The sequence below is a fragment of the Cololabis saira genome, chromosome 8 (assembly GCF_033807715.1).
Source record: "Cololabis saira isolate AMF1-May2022 chromosome 8, fColSai1.1, whole genome shotgun sequence".
Classification (NCBI taxonomy): domain Eukaryota; kingdom Metazoa; phylum Chordata; class Actinopteri; order Beloniformes; family Belonidae; genus Cololabis; species Cololabis saira.
In genome coordinates, this window is record NC_084594.1 from 35,441,444 (window position 1) to 35,450,253 (window position 8,810).

The window sequence follows — 8,810 nt, forward strand, 5'->3', positions numbered from 1 at the left end:
AATAATCAAAAATTCGAATTATGCATTATACATTGTCCCCTTTTTTTTTTTTAACACACAGAACTAAGAACAGAGTCTCTGTAGAGTTAAATAAAAAATAAACAGATGAGCAACAAATGAACAATGGAGGAGAGTAATGGATGAGCAAATGCGGCACACAAAAACAAATGCAGTGGTAAATGCAAATGCCCATCACCAATATCCCATTAAATGGAAATAATAATTAAAACATAAAATGCAGCATAAATAACAATAATCAAAACAAATAAATAAATGAAAGAAATGAAAAGAAAATTAAGGTAAGGGGGAGGGATCAGTCGGTGGGTAGAGTCTTCAACGAGTTAAAATAATCTACGAAAGATTGCCATATTTACGAACAAATACAAATAGTCTTTGTGACTGAATAAACTCATCTCTCTGTCTTCTCTCTCTCTCTCTCTCTCATATCTTTGCATTGGCAAAAATACTGGGAAATGTATAAAACATTTCCCTGTATTTTGATTTATGTGCCTTTCTAAGCTTCATAAACTAAAATCAGCCATATAGGCCGACACCTTATCGTGTACACAAACACAACTCTCTTGACCTCTTCTTCAGCCCCCACAAGGCCTTGGGGGAAGGCAGCCTGGCACCAGACAGTTATTCAAACCCTGAGGCCGTATCACACCAGGTCACAGGCAGAAACACAGTGAGAGAGTCAGAAAAAAGAAAGCAGCTGATTATTCAGTGGTTAACTTGTGTCTCAATGTCAAATGGGGGTGATACTACTCTTTTACTTAGTAAAACGAGGTGAAACTTTGCAAAAATAGTTCAAATTTGCTTCTCGGGGTTGTTTTGGTATTCTTTGCTGGCCTTGCATCAACATGTCCTCACAATTATATAAAAACAAAACAAATAAGTAAGCCAAAGAAACAAATTTGCTTCTTTGACAAATTATTACCTTTGTAGATTTCCACTAGTCTTTAAAACTGTCCCTTTTAAAACAGGAATTTGTTTTGCAGCTGCAAAAATTAATTTTGTGCTTGATATATTTCATTCAATTATAATCCCATGAGACAGGAAATAAAAGCCCTGGGTATTCTGTGATTGGATTAAAAGTCGTCTTTGTATACATTGTGACCCATGTCTTTGACACACCTCCTTTCCTCTTTTTGAAAAAAGTCTCTTCTTAACACGAGCGCAAAGAGATGAAGGTGTCTTTTTGAAAGAGGACATGGGATGGGGAGGCAGACTTTGGAGTCTTTGTTAGGCATGTAGGCCTCTGTTTTGAGTCAGTTTTGTTCTTTTAAATCCTCCTTTTTTGTGTTTGTCTCCAAGCTCTGCTTTGTGTGATTAAGGATGAAGGTTTGAACAGTTTGAGTAAATTAAGACATAATTTCAGCTCTTTATTGTAGCTTTGAATAGGTTTCCCTTACATCAATAAATGGCGCAGGTTTAAATATTAGCAACACGCTTTGAATACATTTTCGATACAGCAAACATTAGACTTGAGCCTGTTTGTTGTTTACGGATTAATGTTGTATTGGATGAGTAAACGAGAAAATCATGCTAACCAGAAATGAGGCATCGCTACAAATCTGAGTTGTATTATTAGAATGAGAAAAAAGCATATCTTGAGAGGGCGGAGAAGGGGACAGACACAGAACAGATTGTTCCAAAGCAGACTGACAGACCTTTTTAGCCTTATCTTACTGAGCTCCTTTTACAAAAAAAACAAAAAAAACAAGCAGAGAAGGCAGAAGAATACCCTGCTCTTTCTCTGCCTCCCATTGCTCTAAATTCTCTAATTTTTCCCATATTCCCCCTCCTTTTAATCATTACATATTCATCCTTTGTCCATCAGTCTTTTGTCAGCGTTTCTTAAAATTCCTCTTAACCCTTGAACTCCTTCCATTGTCCACTCCTCTGTATCTCACCTTGATATTTCAGTATCTTGCCTTCTCTTGTGCTCACCATTATCTTATTCCTCTTCAGCTCCTTGAAACACCCATTGAGCCCTTTGCTGCGACAAACTGTCACGGCAGCATTACCCTCTGTAAAACATGTCCCTTCTCTCAATCTCATCCTGTATGCTGGACAGCTTCTTAGCTGGACAGTATGCCTTAAAAACGTGGGCCCGGATGGCTTTTCAAGAGCATCTTATCTGCATTTGTTTGCATTTGCTACTTTTCTGTATGTCAGAGTTGTCATGCAGTCCCTTGCCTGAATTCGGATACAAACACAAACATACACACAGGCAATAGTATTTTGTGGCGATGACACTCTGAGTCATCCCTCTCCTCCTTTTCTGACAGAATGAAATGGATGGATAATTAGATATCAAAGGAAGGCAGGCTTTGTGTGTTGCGGTACGCAGACCCCTACGATGGTAAAGCACTTATTAATGAGATAGGCCTTATCTGCTCTCCTCCCAGGAATTCTGCCTTTGATCATTCCAGACTCTGGACTTAATATATTTTTGATTGATTGGCCCAGTTGGCAGAGAAAGGGGTAGAAGGGTGGAGAGGAGTGTGCACGCGCATGTTAGAGGAGCTGGGGGTAACCCTTGGATGCAAGTGTAACAATGCCCTTCTTATGATTAACTTATGACCATACTGTTTTACTTTATGGGATAGAATACATGAAGATAATTGCAACTAAGGAACACATATGTGATGAATAAATCTCAGGTTACACATGCTGCTCTACATTCCTCTGCCCATGCAGACATAAATTCACTAAGACAGCCCAAACAGACAGGTCTATTCAGTTACCTTATCCCCAACTATAACTCACACACCAGGGCACCAGGAAGTCTCTCCCTGCAAACGGGGCAGGCGAGGGACAGGCCTGTGGAGGGAGGACTGAGATAAGGGCCTATCCTCATCTTGGGATGAGTTATAGCCCACCCAAGAGGACGTGGCTTGGGACAACACACACAGACATGCTGCTCACTTGCTGGGATGGGTAAAGCGTATTGGTGTAATGAATTGGCAGGTGACCTCATTGACAAAGATAGTGGCCCCACTCCCAATAACACATTGACCAGAGGGAGGAGAGGTACTGAATCATTTAGCCCTTGCCGACACTTGCACACAAGCGTGATATTATAAAAACCAAATCCATGCTCATCATTTACCCCCACCCACCCCTCGTCTTGAGGTGACTGAGTGTAACCATAACAGCACCATGTCACTTTGTCACGATTCTCTGCCAATGTGTAACATTGAGTAAATTGAAGCCATGACTGCTGCTCCGTTGTCTGTCCATTAGCTTCCTTTTTTTTACCATATCAATGGCCAAGGTGGTCAGATGCATCAGTGTAACTGAGACCCTTTCAGTGTTTGAATCAGTCATACCAACACACACAGGTGCAATGTTTTATAAAGGGACACAGTTGAATTTCTGGATGAGTGAGGAGAATAGAGTCTTTTCTTGAGGCCAAGATTCTAACTTTAACTCTCACACCTATGGCATCTCTGCTATTCTAGTATTGTTGCTTGATCTGAACATTTTTCTGAAATTAATTGCACATGCTGTGTTGGACAAACCACTGTGGAGGTGTGCTGTGTCAGTGATGGACAACCACAGGAACATTTTAAACTGACATACCATCGTTTTTAGACTTTTAGACAGAGTGGGCTTTCATGCTGGTGGCAGAGTGAGACTGGCTCTTTAAGAACCTTGATGAAACCGAGGCAGTGCTCAACAGAGATGGGTTGGGAGGGAAGACTGCTTTGAGGAAGGGGTTAATTGATAAGAGTGGGAAACACTGATAGGGTGGGAAAGAAGAAAATTATTACTGTTTTTAACCAATTGGCAGATACACCAACCAGTCATTAACTGGAAGCGTCCAACTCGTATGGATATGTTGAGTTAGTCACTTCTTCCCTTTTCTCCTAGACCTGCTTTTGATTGCTCTCTTTCTTCTCTTTCCTCCACCATCGGCTTAAATGCTTAATACACATTCCATTATCACTGGTTAAAATGATCACAGGAAAAAATATATAATAGTTTTTTCCACTTTTCCCAAATATCCATCCATCCATCCATTATCTATACCCGCTTTATCCTTCAGGGTCACGGGGGTCTGCTGGAGTGTATCCCAGCTCATTTCAGGTGAGAGGCAGGGGTTACACCCTGGACAGGTCACCAGTCCATCGCAGGGCCACACACAAACCATGCACACTCACGCTCACACCTACGGGCAATTTAGAATCATCAATAAACCTACTACGCATGTTTTTGGACTGTGGGAGGAAACCGGAGTACCCGGAGAAAACCCACGCAAGCACGGGGAGAACATGCAAACTCCACACAGAAAGACCCTTATTTTCCCAAATAAAAATGGAAAAATTGAATAGAATCTCTGACAGTTTCTCACTCTTACTGTATATCATAATCTAAGTTATGAAGACAAAACGGCATCCGAGTAAAAAAGAACTGAGGCAGTAATAGAGAAATGAAAAGAATGGTTTGGTAGTAGCTGTTCTTGAGTGATCTTGGTTTTAGGAGCATGGAGGAGATGGGAGATGGTCCATAAACAAAGGGCTGACAGCTCACCCATCACCCCGGCAGGTCTGGCTGGTGCTGCCTAGATAAAGGGAGGCTGCTTCATCCTGTATCAACACCATCCATCATCCATCTTTGCCTGTCTGCCCGCCATTTCACTTGCGCTCACATCAGCCACTCTCACTCAAACCTTCCAGCTCAGTGTACACTTTTATCCACAAGACACGTCAAAACTTTCAGTAGAGCAACCATAGGCGTCTACATTTTTGCAACAAACTTCCCCAAATTTTTTTATTGAACACTTTTGTTCATAATTGTTAGCTGTTTGTCTGTCTGTCTTTTATTATATGATTTGGGGGTTGTGGCCTTTGAAAAGGATGGTCATTAATCAATGACGTGTCTGTTGCCGTATCTCTTACTGTTTGTATTTGTTTTGCTGACAAGCAAAATGAAAGGCATTGTTCTCTTTTTCTTTTTTCTTTTTTTTAATATTTGAAGACCATTTAAGATGTTTAATGCATTTTGCTTGTGAAATTAGACAAAGCAGAGGTTTGACAGACCTTTGGCAAAGTTGCTCTTTCCAAAACTAGCATGACAAAATATTAAACCAGGATTTTGAAATTTGTAGCCCCTATAAAATGACCCTTTAGGCCACCATTGTTTGCTTGTCAATTTGAGTTTTTGTACACACATCTCCTTCCTTTGTTTTTTGTTCATTGGGAATGGAAATTATGCAAATGGAGGTGGCTACTATGAAGAAAGAATGCTGACATCTTCCATCCATGCTGCCCCCTAAACACACAGACGTCATGCACACACCATTCACTGAGCTTTCTTTTGGCCCAGTTTGGTGGCTCTGTCTCCCTTGGTTGTCTCTAAAACATACATATAATTGCAGCTTTTGTCTCACCCTTTCCTCTATTCTTCCTTTGCCATTTTAGTCTGATGTGGCAGGTATGATGGGCAAGCAGAATGCTATCACTAACTGTAGCAAACAATACCACTATTTATTTTGGAAGAAACTAGACAGAGGAAGTAAAAGTTGCATTGTCACTGATGAAAGGTGTGTTGTTAATAACTGCCATCATCAATGCTACTGTATGTCTCCACATGCTTAAATTTAACCACAGTGAACGACACTTTGGCTTTAAACTATTGGACAAACTGAGTCTTTCTAAATGTGATGTTAATATCTTTGGTTTTTCATTCAGAACTTCCTGTCAGAAGGGAATTAAAAGATAGAGAAGAGACTTGGAGCTTCAGCAAAGCAGTGCAGCCTGGAAAATGACTCAAAAACAGGATAAATTAAAATGTATAAAAGCCAAGAAATAGGAAAATGGGTAATCACTTGTGCAGTATAATGAACAAAGTGCAGATATCACACTGTCCTTACGTGCCAGGAGGCTGAAAGCTCCATGTTCTCATACTAGAGGAACAAATAAGAGGGAACGGAGCCAGAAATCCTAATTATTGTCCATTAGTCTGTCCGTTAATGCTGCTCGTAGCTTTAGGGAGGAAAGAATGTTTGAGCTGTATTAAAATATGACAAGGAGGAAAGCAGATACATGTATTCAGTGGTATCCCTGTTCTCATATATATTACTGGGCAAAAGTCTGAGTCCACTCCTAATTTAAAATACTGTATTACTTTGATTATGTTGCATTCATTTAGTTTTACTTAAATCCCTATTTAATTACTGTCTTACCACAACTTTTGATGCATTCACAAGCCCAGAATTGATGAGAGATAGTCTCTGGGTGCTGCTTTCAAAAAAGGTGCAGGTACCTCAAATGTTTTAATAACATATAAACAGAAAACATTGTGATAATATGTTAACAAAACAAAACCCGAAAATGTGCAGAACAAAGTGAAGTTATAAGCAAAATGGTGTATCAATGTGAACTCGTCCTTCTCGTGCAAACACATACCGGTATTTAACTTTTTTTTTTCTCTAAGATTTTTTGGACAGGAAATGAGTAAAGAGAGAAGGGGGAAACATGCACGAAAGAGTGACAGGCAGGGATTCAAACCTGCGCTGCCTGCATAAGGGCAATGGCCTCTATAAACGGCACCCACTCAACCCACTGAACTATCCAGGGACAATATTTAACCCTTTCGAAGGAAAATGTCCTCTAGATGTTTGCAATGCTACTTGAAATTTCACTATATTTAGGTTTAGGAGAGACACATTTTCTGTTTTTATTTTAAAGAGACAGCAAAATAATTATGGATTCCATTGAAAACTTATACTATATACTATACTATATAACTTATACTATAAAACAATACTATGGGTGCCTGAGACTAAAGTTGAAACAAGCACAATGTTGCATTGATTTCTTCTTTTAACAATATTATTTCAGTGTTTGGGGAAAAACTGGGCCACATTTTATAAACAAGAGTTGTGGGGCTCTTTCTTTTTGTATGTTTTCAAGAGCTAAAAGATTCAGATGGTGGGTACCATCTTTCCCCCAGACTTATGCACTTTGGAGCCATGGTATTTCAACTAACATGTATAATTGAGTCTGGCATAACAGGGTATGGTACCTGAATTACTCAAACCTTCATTGTAAAAAACATCACCAGATTTGTTGCATGTGGTGAATCTAGTATCCTTTAGTCCATCTCAAAGGACCGAGGATGTTTGCAAGTAATTTACCACCAAACTACAATGGATGTAATATATGCAAAAGCAGTGCTGTCAAGGCTGTGCTTGGTTTGTCCAAACTTGGATGTAATTTGGAAATACAATGCGTTTCATGTTTTGTAACTACTCTATTTTGCATTTCTGTCAATAAATCCCCTCAAAAGTTTCAGACTGGATGGGTGGAGAAATTCCTTTTCAGAAGTATTCAAATTCCCAAAGAGGTTCTTCCTTGATTAACTCTGGTCTTTTTTTGGTGATCATTGCTTTAAGAACTTAAGAATCAGGATTTCTTTTTTTTTTTTTGTTACTGAAATAGTCAAAAGCAGATACATATTGTTATGTACTGTCAGCTCTCCGGTTAAATTTGGCATTGACGTGGCCTCCAAATTCCATAAATTTAATGTCTGTGTTAAGCTTTTAGAGAAACAAACCAAAATGTGCAACCTATAAATATTCGCTATGGTGTTTGTTATACTGCAATGTAAATTGTAATGGTTTTTTATGTTGACAGTACTTCCTTAATTAAAAGCTTTTTATGGAGATATGGACATAAGCTGTTTTGTTGTTGAGTGTTATTGGGGAAAATGGCATTAAACACACAATACAGATATGACTTAAGAGTTTAATTTCAAAGCCCAAAATTTTTCATGAAGAAATTTTTTTTCCCTTTTCAAAGCCATGACAAATGAACATGATCATAAGTTCATGATGAGGTCAGAGCAGCAGACCCTCAGCTCTAATGATGATGATCTTGAGTCACGTGTCCTCAAAGAAAAAGCACATAGCAGTTAAGGTCTCTCAAGTCCGCACTGCCTCCCCTGACCCCCGTGACTCAGCTGCTGACACCGCCCTCACCCTCGCTTACTGTTCACACATCAAACGGCCACGAGAGACTACGCACTCTGTTATATGACATGACCGTGATTAGTGGACAAGTGTGGTGCTTGTGTGCATGTGTGTGAAGGAGGAAAAGACAGAAAGGGAAGGTCTTTCATGATATTTGTGTTGAGGAATGTTATGTGACATGTGAAACACAGTTGGCACTCGAATAACCTGAGGGAAAGTTATCACGACATGACCCGGAAGTAGTCGGGTCATGAGTCAGGGCAACAAGCAACAAGCCCTGACTCATGACCGGAGCTTGAGTCAGGGCTGTGTTGTATGTTGTATGTTGACAACACCCTCTTCCATCTACTTACAGCTCTAGTTCCTCAATTTCCTGGGAACCTTATTCCCCGGCTGTTGACTTTAGAGGACTCTGTTCACATGAGAAAAGATATATAGACATGACTGACAAAAGTATAGAGAGCCGGTGTTGGCAGTATGGATATCAGGGGGTTATTCTGTGCAAGCTGGCAAGGGAAAAAAAACTGTCATAACCACATCTTTTAATTTCATGAACAAACCCCCATTTGGTTTACATTTTAAAAGATATTTACAAGATATGATATGTTTGTGACATAAACTACACGGCCCAACCAACAGTGTTTTAGGGCAGTGTTTCCCAACCTGGGGTCCGGGCCCCCCCTGGGGGGGCGCCAGAGATCTCTGGGGGGGCGCGAAACTTTGTCTGCTTTGAAATTATGCAGTTGTAAAAATTATATTTGCAAATGAATCATTCATAAGACATTGTTAGGAATAATTTATGAGTGTCTTGAATATTTTTTGTGTT